At 45.0% G+C, this 18,243-nt stretch overlaps 1 non-coding gene across 1 annotated transcript; it reads right to left on the bottom strand.

Annotated features, from left to right (window-relative positions):
• Positions 1-979: 979 nt before the first annotated feature.
• Trnar-ucg (transfer RNA arginine (anticodon UCG)) lies at positions 980-1,052 on the bottom strand. The gene has a single exon. It is a non-coding gene; the product is annotated as a tRNA-Arg (tRNA).
• Between the last annotated feature and the right edge of the window lie 17,191 nt (positions 1,053-18,243).

Raw genomic sequence — 18,243 nt, 5'->3', positions numbered from 1 at the left:
TCCTAATCTCACAGTATGACAATTAACTACGCTGTGGATAGTAGTTACATATAAAGTCTACCCAAAACTATAATTAAAACATATATCGAAATTGGTTGGTGTATGAGATTGAAAATCTGAAAAGAAGTTAAAGTGTAATTATGTGTTAACAGTAATAAATGGCAACAGCTAACTTAATACGCGGAGTGGTACAATCCAGGTACAACCACTAGGGTACAACGGGTAAGTACAACGTTGCGTTGGCGGAACGATTGTGGCGTTATCTGGTTTTCATTTTCTACGACACAAATTGGCGGTAAGTTTGAGGTTGCCAAAATCTGCAATTTTTTCGACGAGTCGCAATGTGATGCTATTTTATATTCCGAGGCAAAGCGACACTACGAAGGCCATTATTATTACATAACAAGGGTGATGGCTCCTGAATCTTTCGCCGTACAGCTAGGGGAAGGTGGCCGGAGTCCGACGGTTCAAACTGGTTCAGACCCACTGAAATCTTACCTATGTCAGTAATTTTGGGAGAGGGAAACGAAGGTGAATCCTCCTCCTTTTGTAAAGACTCCATAGAAATCGAAAGGTTAGGAAGTCGATGTTTTTGTTGGCAAGCCCTCGATACACTTCTCAGGAAATATAGGCAATATTTTGTCAGGTACAGGTACAGGTAAAACTCCACTTGAACATGTGAGCGGGCCGGAACGAGAAGAAGGGTTTCTAGATCATGTTTTTGTTTTTGAACTTTCAGTTTGCAGTTCAGTGCGTGTGCTTCCTTGCCTTGCCCTTGGTCATTTTTTATAGTCCCGGCACATGGAAATTTTGTAGCTTTTACCAATGTAGCGCAACCTACCCGGCTGCTAACCTTGTTTAACTTTTCCCTCACGTTCGCCGGTTTCACGCCAAAAGAAGAAAAGAAGAGAAAGATAAAAAGAAAGACTTGATGAGACCTAAATTCCCATGTCGAACGAAGATTTTAAAAAAAACTATTCGTCCGCGACAGGACTCGAACCTGCAATCTTCTGATCCGAAGTCAGACGCCTTATCCATTAGGCCACGCGGACCATGGGTTCAGATGCCGCAGGTGATCTCCCAGATTTTATGGAAAAAATTTTCCTCAACCAATAATACCTTCTCTAACAAGACAAAGAGAAAGTCTGGCGGATCCCTGCACTCGAGTGACCTCCGATTTATTTAATTTTTTTTTTCCTTGCCGCGTCGTATGCTGCGATGAGCTCCTCCAAACGAACGACGGGCCTCTGTTCCTTTCAAAAAGTCCTCAACTCTTGGAAAGACGGGATGTTGTGACGTATAGTATTCCCCTAGAATGTGACTCGTGACGTAGACCGGAGCAGCGCGTGAGCTGAGAAGAAAGGATCGCGGCTGCGTTCTCGGCCTGTTTTTGTAAATTTGATTGCGCAGTGTCAATACACCACACAGCGAAAATATTTGCCATGGTGATTCCTTGACATATGAGACAGGGTTTCTAGCCTCGTTGCTCTTTTAAACCATAAAAAGGCGAAATATGTGTTTCCACACCGGCATCCGTAACGTTGCTCCACAAAGCAACGTGCGTTAGGCAAATTTTGTATACTCTACTATACAGGGTGTCCCAGAAAACGTGTCATTGAATTATAATATTATAATAAAAAAACTACGCCACCTAGAATCATACGGTCAACGGCATTTGTTCTTATTAGGTTTTTGCCACCTCCTAATGTGAATGTAATGTACTCCAAGTTTAATTATGTAAATATTTGCGAACTGAACTCAGAAATTTGCCAAGTAAAGGTTACTTTTTTACCCCACCAATGTGAACAGCGTGCCGAATTCACTCAAATTCATAATAATTCACAGTGATATTCACGAGCTATCCCATCGGAAAAAATAGCCGAATATCATGCTTTTCGGAGCACCCGACCATAGCGCGCGATGACTTTTTGAGCGCAATCGCTCTCAGTGCGACGAAAGGAGGTTCCGAAGCCAGCCCACAGAGTGATAGTAGAAAAAGTAACAGTTCCTAAAATTGGGAGAGGGAAAGTATTATCCCAGCGAAAGTCGGACGTGATAAGCCGTGCCTGTTTTATCTCTTTCTGCGATGTCGGGGAGGGCTGGGTTTCCAACCTCCTTTCGTCGGACTGACAAAGATCACGCTGAAAAATTCATCGTGCGCTATCCTGTGCGACCTCCGTAGAGCATGATGTTCGGCTATTTTTTCCGATAGGATAGCTTCTGAATATCCCTGTCAATTATCATTAATTTGACTAAATTAGACACGCTCTTCACATTGGTGGGGTAAAAAAGTGACCTTTACTAGGCAAATTTCCGACTTAAGCTCGCAAAAATTTACATAATTAAACTTACGTTATACGACATTCACATGAGGAGGTGGCAAAAACCCAGTAAGAACAAATGCCATTGACCGCATGACTCTAGGTGGTGTAGTTTTTTTTATTATAATTCAATGACACGTTTTCTGGGACACCCTGTATACAGGGTGTTTCAAAAAACGTGTCATTCGGACTTTATAAAAGAACGGGGCGACGGAAAAATACGGGGTAAAGGGCACTTGTGTGGCAACTGAATTTGCCATCTTTCAAAAATATTTTAATTGGATTTTAATTCAAATAAATTGAATTTCTTTAATTGAACTCCAAAATTTCCCAATTCAACCTAACGTTTTTTTTTATACAGAATTTGAGAACCCGTAGCGAACTTAGTCGGATCCACCAAGAAATCCGCTCGATATTGCAAATGGAACTGCCCAAAAAAAGTCCCGAAGTTGAGGCTTCAGAGTTTCGGGATTCAACAGCGCACCAAATCAGTCGGAAAAATGCGCGGAGGGCAGGACATGCTCCTGCCCCCATGAAGCTAGAACAGTTTATCGCCGGACCGGCGTGCAGCACAAGACGCGCAGATAACAAGGCAGGTGACATTCCACCATACGTTGATAAGCGACAAACAAAAATGATTCCGCCTCTTTTTTCCCGCCCTGTGTTTTTTGGACATTTTATGTTTCATGGGGGCAGGAGCATGTCCTCCTCTCCACGAATCTTTGCGTCTGATTTGGTGCGCCGTTGAATACCCGAAACTTTGAAGCCTCAATTTCGGGACTTTTTTTGGGCAGTTCCATTTGCAATATCGAGCGGATTTCTTAGTGGATCTGACTAAGTTCGCTACGGGCTCTCTAATTCTGTAAAAAAAAAACGTTAGGTTGACTTGGGAAATTTTGGAATTCAATTAAAGAAATTCAATTTATTTTAATTAAAATCAAATGAAAATATTTTTGAAAGATGGCAAATTCAGTTGCCACACAAATGCCGTTTACCCCGTATTTTTCCGTCGCCCCGTTTTTTTACAAAGTCCGAATAACACGTTTTTTGAAACCCTGTATATTCCTCATGCCCTTTTTCCAGTAACACATGTAGGACAGATCTACTTCAAGTTCACGGTTTACGCGCATATTAAGCGTACCTTACACCACACGTGTATATATATATATAAACTACATGATTTTTTTTCTCATGCCACTCCTAGTTTTGATAAGGTGGAGCATATGAACAAATACTAACAATGAGAAAATATCAATAAGGAGAATGAATGTTCCAGTTACTGCGAAAAATACTAAAAGGCATTTCTGGCGGTTCCGGGACATTTGATCGAACGCCGTTTGGTCGAAAGCCGTTTGGTCGAACGCAGGACATTTGGTCGAAAGCCACTTGATCGAACGCCGTTTGATCGAAACGGCAGCGGTCGTTTGATAGATTTTTTTTATTGGTTCACTTGGAGCGAAAATGACAAAAAAAAAGAAAGAAAAAAGACAAGGAAAAAAAAAAAGCTGCAGTTCTAAGTGCAGTTATCCTAAGGAACATTTAACTTTGTGTAATCTGCTTCCCCGTAAACACATTCCTCATGCTAACCCACTTTTTAGTGTCCAAAAAGCAGTACAAGGGTCAGGGTTGTTCACCGTTAACCCGTTGGACAACCGAATAGGTTTTATCGGGATACGGACCTTTCGGTACGAGACATTTCGGTACAGGAGCTTTCGGTACGGACATTTCGGTATACGGACCTCTCGGTACACGGACCTTTCGGTACAGGGACCTTTCGGTACAGGGACGTTTCGGTACACGGACCTTTCGGTACAAGGACATTTCGGTACACGGCCATACCGCTGGAATATGGTCTTCGGCTTATTGGTTATGACAACGTGTTTTGTTCTCAATACAGATTTTTTATTAAAAATGTATGAGCTACAGCCGTCCTGTTTTCACTTCTAACATCTCTGGGACGGCAGATATTCTTTGCCGGCTATTGTCACCCAAACGGCATATCTGGGACTCTTATAGATTTTTCATAAAAAATCTGTATAAAAAAAGACACCCTGTATAACGAAGGGCATTACAAGGTTTTGCACGTACGGAAACATCAGTCCGTTGTTCCTTTCCGTTGTTCACTGTAAATTAAAATTACCATGACCATTCTTTCTTTCTTTTTTTCTTTTTTAACCGCTTTCAACGAAAATACGTTTGCTGAAAAGTCCGGCAACCTCTTCATTTCCTTTTTTACGAACATAACATTTTTGACGACCTACATTAACAACGGGCATCTGGGATGTCTTCTGTGAAAGAGAGTAGGACAAAATAAGCCAGATAAAAATGCCCGCCTGCTATACCGGGGGCACTTTTTTCCGGGAACGTTTTCTCCGGGGTCATTCTTTCCTACGCCCTTCTGGTTGCCACCGGTAAGGCACTGCAGAAAGGCTACTTTGCGATGATTGCAGTATGCCGATACAGGCAATTTTAGGGGAACATCTACACTCCCGTCACCACATTTACTACCATTCTTGAGCTTTTTTTTGTGTGTGTCCTGCAGAGGGAAACCCATCAAAAGGTCAAAACACGAAAGGCCAAAAGATTAAAATGGCCAACAGACGAAGGGCCGAAAAATCAAAACACCGACCTATCTGAAGGCCGAAGAGACATTGTTAAATTTTTTCGCACAAGATTTCAACATAATGTCCGTCCAAGCGCGTGTAAACTGTAAACACTCTTTTTGAACTAACCATATAAAGAAAATTTAACCTAACCTTAGCCTTGAATTTGGACTTTCGGTTTGTTCGAGGATTCGATTTTTCGGCCTTATGGCTGCCACTCCCTGCAGAGGCAATGCCTGGAAATTATACTTTTCGCGGCGACCATCTAAAGACATGTATTGTGCATGGGATGGTTCGAGTATTTCCCTTGGATGACATACTGAAACAACGCATTGCATGATTAATGCATAGTCTAGGTACTCGCAATTTTAGGTCCTCGAAAAGAAAAAAAGAAACAGTCACCGTTTTATGACTAAGAAGCCGAAGACCACCTTCCAGCGTTGTGGCCGTGCACCGAAATGTCCGTGTACCGAAAGGTCCGCGTACCGAAAGGTCCGTGTACCGAAAGGTCCATGTACCGAAATGTCCGTGTACCGAAATGTCCGTACCGAAAGGTCCTGTACCGAAATGTCCTTTACCGAAAAGTCCTAGACCCGGTTTTATCCGCTCTGACACATAGTGACTAAACATGCTGTACTTGTTAATCCCCCAGCCCTTTGTGAAATAATAATAGATGTCAAGTATTAAACATTTTGGCAAATGAATTAAAAAATAAGTAAATGACATTTTTGATTATTTATTCCCGTCGAATGTGAACAAATTTTAACAGTGGATTATTATTTGTAATCAACTGACCAATGTATAGGAGAAAGAGCAGTTTCAGTTTATTTACTTTTCGCCTACGTGCAAGTGAACCTAAATTTAGTTCTTGCAACAGACATGTAACCGAAGAAGTGCTTCGAAACTTAGACAAGATTATAGGGCAGCAGATCTCTGTACTTTCGCTATTTCTTCGGATATCGTGCATGTGTAGTGATTCGAGGCTGCAGATGCATACTTTAAGGGCGAACTAAGGTTTTACATGCTGTTAATTTAATATCTCTCGTTGTACCATGGCGAAATTTCGTTCTTAGCACCCACAGACTTCGAGTGGCTTTGCACATATGACTATCCCGTTTCAGACCGTTCCCTTTAAATATGTCGCCAGCAATAAGGAGGATGCCCAGAACAAGGATAGACTATCGGCTGCTCTCAACCTGGGGCAGCTTTCTTCAATATGTGTCCTACTGATTCGTAAATGACAAACGCCTGCAACTAACCAGTGGTCTCCCCTCTTCGGCTGCAAAAAGCAAAAAAAAAAAGACGAAATAAAAAAAGCAGAGGACACTCATTGCCTGCTCCGTATGCTCGAGTCAAAAGTTACAAAAAAAGTGGTGCGGACAACACAGTGCATGCAGCTTTGAATTCCCTTCGAACAAACGTCTTTCGAACAAACGGCGTCGATCAACCGGCTTTCGATCAAACGGCTTTCGACCAAGCGGCGTTCGATCAAACGCCTTCGATCAAACGGCGTTCGACCAAACGGCGTTCGACCAAATGGGCGGACACCATTTCTGGCACGAGTCTAAAAAAAGTCTCTCTTGTTACGCATCAACCCAGGGATTTACGCAGGATCCCAAATCCATGTGTTCTGGCTTTCCGAGCTGCTTTGGCGGGATTTTAGGGGTGGCTGGGAACATATCCCTGTAGCAACCACCGTGTTTCGATCGTTGCGTCGAAACTCAGCGATGTGGTTTAAAAAAGAGGATAGCAGGATTGGCGTTAATTACAAATCGATATAGCTCGGCGAGAATCCAAACAAGCTTATGTGTCTCATTTTCACTTGACCAGCTAGACAGGTAACAACAACAGTGTTTCCCGTCCCAGATCATTTCCTACACGGCTCAGCTGTTTCTGGTAAACTTTGCGCTAATCATAAGCAGACAGATATTTTGAACAGATGCGTTGAAGCAACAGTGCATGCGGTTGACGTCACGATGTGTTGGAAAGGGTGTTCCATTCATTGGTGCGTCCTTTTCAATGTCTCTTACATGAGGTAGTCAAAAATGAAACTGCAATTGTGTGCTCGCATGACAGTTATGCACGTCAAGAGACCGTACGTGCAGGACATTTTACATGAGGTCCCTTTACGCAAATGCTGTAGACTGTTAGGAGCAAGCTTGAGCGAGCTACATCAATTAAGTGTGTAATAAGTTACAAAATTCATTAGTCTTGTTTTAGAGACATGGCAGAACCCGTAAGGCAATAAGTACATTATATTTACATTGCATTTTTCGAGTGTTATCTATGGGAAGCACATCGAGGAACACATTGCGCCAATAACACTACAGGCACTTTATCTCTTTTGAAGAAGTGTAGAAAAATAAGCATTTTCCATTTGGCGAGTCCTTGTTGCAACATTGCCAATGTTATCATCAATCCCAATTTCCTGTCTTCGGCCTGCTTTACAGGAAATTGGGGTTATTGGAAGTGGTGGAGATCCAAACAAGGCTGAATGGCATACTTCGAAAGCAGTCCGTACTTACTTGATGGGCTTGCAGACGACCACCATCCATAACTTCGTCTGTTAGCTCCTCGTGTGTGCTATTCCGGTTGTTTCTCCCGTAATTTGGGCCAGTATGCGAGCACACGTACTGAACTGCGCAGTGAAGTATTCCATACTCAGTTGGATTGTGAACAGTGTTTCTTGTAGTACTCTGGATGCGACGAATACTGTGATGTCTTACGAGAACGCCGTGAAGGTTGCACGATGTCAAGCGAGATGCTTCGCACTGGTAAGTCCGTGTTTTATCATATTTATCATATTAAAAAAAAACTGTGATTCAACATAATTTTCTCGAAGAAGGGTTAAGCTATGTAGCTTTCAGTATAGCTCTTGCGACCAAACGGGGTTAATATCGGAATTTTTCCAATACCGAAGCGAATAATAGTATGATTGATTGGAATTAATCGAATAGAATATGGACATTTTTTTCTCTCTAAATATCAGGCCAGTGTGATGTCTCTCCCAATGCGAACATATTGGAATAGTTGCCCTCGTAATCCCCAAAACGTCAGAAGAGAGGATATAAAACAGAGTGAGTTGTGCTTCATTCGAAGATCCCATATGCTGAATACCCGCACATGTGTGTGCTCGACTTGAATATGTAACTACACGCATCACTCTTAAAATTACTACCCATATAAAAAACTTGAAAATGACGACAAATGTTTCGTCCAGATTCTTTTCCCTCGCGATACTGGCAACTGTGTGAATTCCTTTGTCGTTCCGTGGGGAGTACACTCTTAGAAATGAACTTCACCACATAGCACGCTCCTAGCCAACCACCATCCCGAATGACAACGTTCTCGCCCCTGATTTGTTGAAAACGTGAGGAGGAGCCTATTTTGTGCCGTGCATAATGGCCACAAAATACAAAATAGGCTCCTCCTCCCGTTTTCAACAAATCTAGAGCGAGAACGTTGTCATTCGGGGTGATGGTTGGCTAGGAGCGTGCTATGTGGTGAAGTTCATTTTTAAGAGTGTACGGGAGCTGCCTCTTTCCCCAGAGGAAGATTCGGTTGACCTCGCCCTGTTTGTAAACAAATGACGTCATAGTAAACAACGAGATTTGGCCGAGGCAGACCAACAATTAGGGACGACACAGACAAGTAAGCCTCAAACGCCCAGAAATTAACGAACGTCATAGTGTTCGACAGCGTCACCGGTTTGGTAGAGTAGTTGAACTATGCTCCAAGTTACGGTGCGAACAATTTCTTAGGCAAATTGAGGCTTTGTATGTATTTGTCCCTTCTAGTTGTTCCACCCTCAGAATATCAGTTCTTTCTTGTTCACCAAAAACCACGGTCTTGAGGGGATTACGATGATCCCTGAAAGGGACGCGACCTTCAGTAGGAGGTAGCCAACAAGTGCCCATTCGTGGAACCCAGCTCTCCCCTTCCGATTTATCTCTGTTTCGAAACCCACGACCATACACCGGTGGAGCTGTCGAACACTATGACGTCATTTGTTTACAAACAGGGAGAGGTCTATTTCCGCTATAGAGTTTGAAATGGAATTTTTCACCGTTTCATTTTTAGAATTTTTCTTTCAAGGGCAGAACATCTATGAATAAGTAACCAGTTATGTAACGCGGAAAAGTCAAAGATGTCCTTTTCTTTTTTTGCTATTGTGTTACGTACAGTTGTCCTGCGGGCTTCATTGCCCAGGACGGCTCTGCTGGTCACATCGCTCTTTTTTTTACCTTCCTTTCTATAACGACTGCTGAACATCATCATCATCATCATTAACTGATCTGTTGTTGTTGTTGTTGCTGCTGAACACAAAAAATAAATCGCTGATATTGCGCTATTTTGTTCGTTTGCCGAGGTAGCATGACGCCTACTACTTTTATTTTGGTACCCGAGCTAATTGATATTTTCTTATTCTTTACAAACTAACGCGGAAGAAAAGGATGATGTAACGGTCTTGTTTGTTGAGTTCTACGACAGAATTCTTTTTTTTAAAACCTCGTTTCATTTCTCCTTTACAAGTTCAAAAGCGACAACGCAGAAGTGGAGCACAGTTACTTCCTCATTCCACCAACATGCTCATCACCCGATTGTGTGCAGGTGATGTCATTTGATTACAATCCAACCCAGTATAGAGTTCATTCACTGACGTCACAGCTCTAGACGGTTTCGAAAAGGGGAGGTCATGTATGAGTCCAGCATTTTCCCGCGCGCGACCGTGCATTTTAGGCGGCTTATTTTCAATTGGAGGACCCCGAAACATTAATTTCCCGCAGTTTATTTTGCAACGGGGATTTCGACCCTTTATTTCGAGGTACACTCGGACGGCTGCTAAAATGGCGTTCATTCGCTAAAACACTACTTCGAGGGATATCGAAAATCCGTGAAGCTGAGAGGGTAATTAGCGATATTGGATATCATCTTACGAAGTAATCGAGCGCTTTCTTTGTTTCGAGATCGAGAATTTCGCAACCGGGTGCATCGATCCCTTTATTTCGAGGTACACCCGGCCGGGAAATATGGTTCTGGTTTTCATTCGCTCCCTTTCGCTATTCACGCGGTACAACATCTTCGAAACAGCGAGTGAACAGCACACCAACAATAACGCCTCAATTATGACAAATGTAATTCCCGAGATAAAATGTTGTTTGATGACGTTTGTGGGTACACTCTGTATAGATTCTGTTTGGCCTACCGTGGGCATTCATAAATAAAATAAAATGGGTCAAGGGTGAAGTCATCATGGCGGCAAATGTCCTGCCAGTGACGTCATGTGAATGCAATGTTCCAATTTGAGGAATTCTTTTCTGTTCTTTAGTGTCTCGATGGTTGTTCCATAGATTCCGATGGCAATTGCGGCACGAATTGTGTGAGTATGGTATATGTTGAGTGTTTGCAAATGGAGGCGTACTTGGTAGCATTTGTCCCAGTATTCTGATAATAATGATTGGTCATTTTTATATTAGAGTTCGGTCACATGTGTGGACAGCTGTGACTTCGCTCGTTCAATTCAAGATGGTAAGGGTCTTTCTTTCGTGTTTATTTATTTACAGAAGTAAAAAACAAGTTGTTTCCTATGTCTGGAAAAGTATTTGGATTGTCTCGAATATTACCCGGTGCGCGTGGGCTCTGCCCCGCTATGACGTCTCTCCCTCGCGTCAGCGTGACGTTGCGTCTCCATGGGAAACCCCGCCCACCGTGTGTGTGAGGTTGACGCGGGAGTGAAGTGTCGCACCTAGATTAAATATAGCGTAATGCCGGAGACAGACGGAAGGAACACTGCTGCTTAAAGCTGGAGGTCTGGATGCCGTGACCCCCCTCAATTTATGTTTTTACATAGACTTTCGATTGACTCTGGTAGTGTAATAACATGCTGTCCAAGGCCACCCCCCTCCCCATTCCTCAGAAAAATCCTGAAACCGCCTCTGACGAAAAGGGTACCGTTATCGAATTCATCACCGAGGAAACGAAAGCAAAATAAATACTGCTTCAGAATACGGAAAGTAGCTCGGAAGCGAAAACGGAACCAAATGTCAAGCTGTTATATGGACCATTATGGGAAACGGAAAAATTATGATTTTCGGTAACAAATCCCGGTTTTGATCCATCAGGTACCCGGCACCTGATTTCGCTGTGATTCACCTTGCGTATTGTACCCTTTGATACATCAACATAAGCTATCATAAACATCAACATTAAGCATACCAACGTATAGAATCAAAGTGTTATACCTACGAATTTATTATTGGAAAATCACCGAGACATGGGAACAGCAACCTTGTGCGCGAAATATCGGATTTTCCGTCGTCAATCGAATAATTTTTATAAACGCATATTGTTTCCTCTCGTTAATCTCGCGCAAAAAAAAAAAAATGAAAAGTGCCCGAAATGAGAGGACTCAGTGCTACCTCTGCCGGAAAATTGCATCAAAACTAGAATGTCAAGCGAAATGTTAGTCTCATTCAACTTAGCAGCGATGATTGAACCGCTTCGCTTTGCTCCTGTTGTCAGCTAGCGCAGACAGAGTGCATCTGAGCACGCTGCGTGCGGAAGGCGATTAGCTTGTCTGAAATGGTGGTTCATCCCACCTCAAATCTTCACCTGTTGCAAGATCATTTGTTTAGCGTAATAAACACTCGCAGCGTATGGTCTTACATTGGAACAACACTTCCGATGGCAAATATGAGCTACAGAACTACTGACAGGCGATTCCAGACAATTACCGTGTCGCTGCTATTGGACGAAAAACGAGACGCAGTATCAGCAGCCGTGCCTCTTCGGACAGTGGGCGGGGCGCTTCCTGTGGGTGTTTCCAATGTCTAGCTGACGCAGGAAGATACGACATAGCGAGCCATGTAGCTCCCAAATCAGTAAACTGTTATTGGTCCGGGTTTTTTACCGCTTCAATTAAAGTAGAAAACGGCAGCTGAAAGGGAACCAGTTAGTTCATCTTCGATGTAAGCCGCCGCACAAAGACGAAAGAAAGGGACGCAACAGCTTTCGTCTTTCATAAAATAGCCCGTCTTCATATCTGGGAGCTGCAAGTGTGGCTTCCTCGATCCCCCTGACGATACCGTTTCTAACTATCATTACCCACGAGACGTGTCATGATGTTTCTAAACACGGTGAACCGCTTTCAGCAACCCAGCGCAGCGCATTATTCCAAGAATGGAGGCTGTCAGCACCAGAGATCTTCTGCTATAATTTCTTCGGTCCCGAAGTTGACTACGGAGTCGTCCTTCGCTGGAATATTCTAGATGGCAGTTATCGAAAGGCGCAGGATATGTCCTTCGTGCTGGAAATGCGGATGGGATCGTCGGATATTTGGGCGACTCTAGGCACGGTATGTATATCTAACCTTGTTGCGATGACGTATAGGCCCACACGGATCACCGCGTCATACGGTCACGCACGGCGCAAACGCCGCCATATCATATTGGTGTCAGTAGCAGACACTAGTCAGTAAGGATCTTTATGTCAGCCAGCCCGAGGCTGCTGCCCCATGACGATCACAGAGAACCATCACACGACACTTGGACTTCTGCTCTTGGTCAAAGGAATTACTCTTACATGCATACATCTACCAGATTAAAAGGACACCTCAATGAGGCGAGATGTTACCGTTCTTTCGCATCACTCAAATTGAATCGGGCCCCAAGTGCATACGCTGCCGGAGAAGTGTAAAGCAACCTTGCGGTGACACGTCTGTGGTCTGAAGGCAGGGATATGTCCCTCTACCTGCAGCCGCTTGACGAGCTCTTCCAACCAGCAATTTCAGCAATGAGAATGACCAACTGATGATTGACCCAGCTGCGATGGGGGAGGGGCAAGAACCGTACACTCGACATTTCAAACTCTTACACGTTGAGGCCCTCAGCCGCGCGTCCTAGGAGGGCTGCCGGCAGCACGAGAAAAAAAATGCCGTAGGGTGTCCAGTTCCTCACAAATAGGACAGCGATTAAAGGGGGTGTTCTTACAAACGATCTTCTGCTAGGATATTGTGGGAGACCATGGACCAGACACCACGTAAAAGATGGACGACGTGGCTCCAAATAGTGCGCCGTAAGACGATTCCATAACGACGTGACAGGGCAGTGGTCATTCTCTCTCGCCAAAGGAAGAGGTTCAGGTCGTAGCACATTTTCACCATCTGGTGCAGGTTAAGATGTAATGCTTCTAGACCTGGACGGCGACTCCCTATACACATACAAAGGAATAGGGATAGGGGGGAATAGGGGGGAAATGGATAGGGGTGACATAATCGGCCTGTGAAGTGCGGAAAGCATCCACCTTAGATGGAGGGCGCCTTTAAATCAGGAATATGCTCCATCTTCCGGCATCGCAGGAAAGACGAACAACTGCAGCTCATGAACCGCGTGGTGCTCTTTGTTGGCCTCACAGCTGTGGGCGTCGTCACGACTGCGCACATGAGGTGGTCATGATAAAAGAAGATGAGGCGGGTGTCATTAATCGTCAGCAGGCTCTGAGCGATATCCAATGACAACGAAGAACGCATCGTGTTTCCTGGCAGCCTCAAGTCCAGAATGGCCGAGGATGTACGCCGCTTTTGCAACGCTTTGCGTATATATATAAAGTGTTACAGAAAGGTCTTATCGTTTTCCACAATAGGAACGATACCATTCTGAGTGGCAATGGCTCATTGGAGTGACTCATGGTCAATAGTGGTTAGCGTGCCGGCCATGTCACGCCGAGACTGGGAGGTATCCGGGTTCCAATCCCGGTGCCGGCTGTGCAGCCCGGGCTTTTTCCGTTGTTTTCCTCACACGCGTCAGACATATGTCAGCATAGTTCCCTTAGAAGTCGACCCAGGACGCACATTCCCCCAGAGCGTTAGCCGTAACGTTGCCCACCTCCGTGGGGCCGACAAAGGCGAGCTCTTTCAGCACTACCATCATCACCATCTCATCTCATCTTGTCGTTGATTTTAGCAGAGTGTCGAACCGAATATTTTATCGGTTCGGTTGTGATTCAGCTCCAGGGTGACACATGTAACGGTTCAAACTGGTTCACGAAAAGATCAACCGATTAAAAACATGTTCCATAAAATATGTGCGATGAAATTGTATATAGGTATATTACAAAAACGTATTCTGCCGTAGCAAAACGTGCAATAACGACAATGATATTCATTTTTTTTTTGCACTGTCCATTTATAGTTTCGGAGGTGAACATAATCGAAAAGACCAAGCACCCACCCTGTAATTATATATTTAAAAAGTACGCACGGATATACACTTTGCCTGCTGGCTGTTTGAAGTCTTCTTTGAAAGTGACGACATCCGTTCGAATCTTGGGAACATTCTCCCTTTCAACCACTTTGTTGATTGTTGGAAAGAGGAAAAAGTCCTCTTGTGGCTCAGAAATTGAAATGCAGTTGACAGGAAGAACGTTCTAACCATCGCTATTTCCAAAGATAACTTGCAACATATGGTTTCAGTTACGTGTGCGGCTTCGGGAAGCGGGCACTGCTTCGATGACAACTAAATCTCGAATCTCAAAGCATTTTACCATTTGAAATATAAATGGCTACATTTTTCAACAGTTCTCGTCATACGGCATCCCCTCGGTGTCCATGAGTAAGTCAGGAGGTTCGCGAGCTTTCTGGAGAGCCTCTCATGGTTTGGGACCTATCTTTCAGCGGTACCAAGGGCTTATACCAGTAACGAACCTAAAGTCATCCGAAGAGTTCCAATTCCGGCTGACAGCCCTTACTGAGGACGGAATCTTGGACGGTCCTGTCACGAGCCCGTGGACAAGAAATCTTCCAGGTACCTTTTCTAAGAAGCTCTTTCTATAATGTCACCAATTGGGAAGCGCTTTTTTTCTACAGGAACCACGTTGCAGCCACCCGTAAATATTCGAGTCACCAACTTTACAGCACAGAATATGTCCATAAGAGCGCAAGTCACGTGGTCAGTTGAAGGAGACAGTAAGTGAGAAGAAGTGAATTCTCGCGCTGCATGACTTCCTCAGTACGTTACCCTGGGTACAGTCTGGGTAGGTCGTCCTGAGGAGAACATTTCAGTTACATCTATTCTAGCCAAGTACGTGTAAAGATAGGGTTTATTCACACTTTCATTCATCCATTTATATTACAAATTTAACATGCTCGTACCATAGGTGAGCCCTCGTGTCATTACGACCTTCACTTACTCCCTGATCACCCAACTGCACCATCTGCACATTTTCATTCATCGAAGGTATTTATTCCGATACACAAGCGTGCCAGTCAAATTGAAATGTCTTCGTACCTCCTTCTACAGCCTTATCACCTTCAGGATGTTACAGTGAGTAACCTCCCTTTCAACATCAACTACACCATTCACATCGAGAGCACCGACGCACTGGGGAGACAGTCAAGTCCACCGGGGAGCTCGTGGTTCTGCACTCCTACGTGTCTGCAAAGCTACCACTTCAACTTCACGCTTTGCGGTAACTTCGCTACTTCTATATCATCATTGGTATTGTCACGAGCTTTTCGTGGAGTGCAGGTTCTACATAGTTCGCCGTGAGTTTGACAGGGAATGTTAGGAATATGCACGACGCACAGGACAGCGTAAGGGCAACTTTTTGCCACTCCCGCAGAGCTTGTTGGGTGACGCACATAGCAAGTGTGTATAGCGGGGAGGTGAGGGGGTTGAATTTGGTTGAGGAAACATTACCACCCCGATGTTGCCACAACACATCCGCCATCTGTTTTCACGGAAGGTGTTGCGTCCCGTTGGCTTCGTTGTTTGCTCCACTCGCTTGTGTGCTGTCGTTTGTACGTCCCTTATTATTACCCAAACTCGACAGGTCGGAGCAAGTTTATGTGTTTGGGAAACTTTAGCCCCGTTATATCGCATATATAGCCTGATTGAGCTCTTTTGTGAACAGCTCCAGGGCCACCAAATCGCGTCAGAGTCCAACAAGCCCGGCAAGACCAATCAGAATCCAGCATGCAGATTATGTGGGCCCCGCCGGCTCATACGTCGCACACAAATAAAATTTCTGAGTACCAGGTTGTGGTCCAGGAAAAGATCAACCCGCTGGATCTGGCACGGAAAAAAACCTTTCACAGAGTTACCAGGAGTGTTGATGGGGTGAGTGATATCACTTGATAACCTGCAATATACTGCACGACGCTTTTACTCGGTAGTTGAGAACGAGAGGAAACGGCCACCGCGAAAAATGAAATTCTGGGCCAGCCACGGGGCGTCAACGCTAGTTTTCTGGTTTCGGCTGGACAGTTGTGTGTAGATCCGTTTAAAATTTCTCGATAAATGTGCGCGACGAAATGGCCCACAAAAGTGGCGTGTGCGAAGCCCTCCCATTGGCCTCATTAGGTAACGTGACCCTAAAAAGAGTTCAAAGAAGATAAAACCCTCGCTTGCTAAAAAGCTTGCAGAGCTCAAAATCGCGAATTCGACCCCGGCGGGGGACGTCAGCAATGTAGGTGAGATGGACATTGCTGCCAGCATCGTATGTCAGAGATTTCCGGCGCACGTCAAAAGAACCCCAGTCCTACCCTGAGGCACGTGCAGCATGTTGCCACACAAGTAGGACGTGTAAATCTACTCCAATTATGTTTCTTACAACCTCCATCACTTGCCCCACGTAGTCCCTATTAGGGCTCCTCCTTCGAAGGCGACGGAGAGTCCCGAAAACATAAAGATTAAACGCTCGGGACATTGCTGTCAGAAAACACAGTGAGCACTTAGCAGTAGGAATTGAACGCACGCTCTCATAAATATTTCCATCTGCTTCGTCTTATACATGCAGTCGTCTCAAAGTCTCCAGGTGGCAAATCTTCCCGAAGGGACCACGTACGAGGTCTCCGTTCGCGCAAAGACTGCCGCCGGATTGGGCCTTCCTGCAGTTGCTGAATACGCGCTAAAAGGTAGGAATATATACTAAACCTCTATTACCTGCGCTTTATGTCTCCGCACGCTCTAAAGGACAGTCATGGGAATCTTTATAAATCTCCACTGCCGTGAAACTGACTTGCTTCCGCTGCTTCCTTGGGTTGTTGACATCATGATTCAACCACCTGATATGTGACCGTAAGCAGCAACGATGTACGAACACAGATTTGAAGCATGGTTCTTCTATGGTCAGGCTTCAAGTATGTCACCCGTAAAATAAGTGGCGTAATGTGTGGCGTAGTGGCGTAGGCAAAGAGACTCCCTGTGTACATTGATAAGCATCTTGAAGGCGAATCGGTAAAGGGTCACGACCTTATGGCGAATTCGACTGGTCGAGCGAAATGTCACGGAGGGACCGAATTCACCAGCGACGCACGCCCCGACCGAGAGCCTGGGAAAAGTCGTCCCGCACATCCCTCAAACTCTGAAAGTCGGCTGTATGTTCGCTGTGTGTCTGTTGCACGGCCTCGCTAGATCCAGAAATGACGAGAGGGATTCGTTGGAGTTTTCTTTGCATAACAGTAAGAAAGAACGCTTCGTCGCCGCTCGAGTTCTTCTCGGACGTCGAGCAGAAAAATCCCGACTGACGAGCTGAATTCGCCATTAGTCAACCGATAAAGTATTTCCGATTCGATATGCTGTTTGTAATGCGTATACTCCTAAAAAGGACACAACAGCAGGAGAGGACAGGGATGGCTGTGGGTCACTGTTTCTGGTTTGTCCTTGTTCTGTGCTATGGCTCTCTTAGTGTCCTGGTACGGGAAAAAGCGACGTCTTCACACAAAGCCAGATTCCGAGGTCAGTCACCTAGCAGTGTAACGAGACTACGCAAATAACTTGACAACAACGTTGACAGCACAGTGACACGCAGGAGATATTCGGCTGTGCAATGACGCCAGAGGACATGTCACCACCGCCGGAATTCGATGCTCTCATGAAAGCTGCACTGAGCAAGAGGTCGTCAACAGACCCGTATGAGGTGCCCTACGAGGATGTCGTCGTATCTGACGTCATCGGCAGAGGCGCGTTCGGCATCGTTCGTAAAGCCGAAGTATGGATCGGGAAGGTCCTGGAAACTGTGGCGCTGAAGACGCTTAAAGGTAGGATATTCCGCATGAGTGCGGTGATCTAAGAGCTTTCTATGTCCGTGATTGGAGAATGGGACGCGCCAGGACAGGACAGCAGAATACGATCGCTTTTGATCCCTGTTCTGTGCCACTTTCTTGATTCAATGCTAGCACAGCGAAGCAACTGTGGCTCTATATACAGACGCGGACAGGTGGAGATACCGCTGCAGGATGGAGGCCAGGGGGTTAGTATCGTCGTCTTCAGAGAGAACTGCGCTGACATGGCAGGTGGCGCGATTCGAGCGACCCAGCGAGG

Source organism: Ornithodoros turicata, chromosome 4 (assembly GCF_037126465.1).
Source record: "Ornithodoros turicata isolate Travis chromosome 4, ASM3712646v1, whole genome shotgun sequence".
NCBI lineage: Eukaryota > Metazoa > Arthropoda > Arachnida > Ixodida > Argasidae > Ornithodoros > Ornithodoros turicata.
Note: the sequence above shows the minus strand (reverse complement) of the source record. Positions and strands in the feature narration are given on the sequence as shown.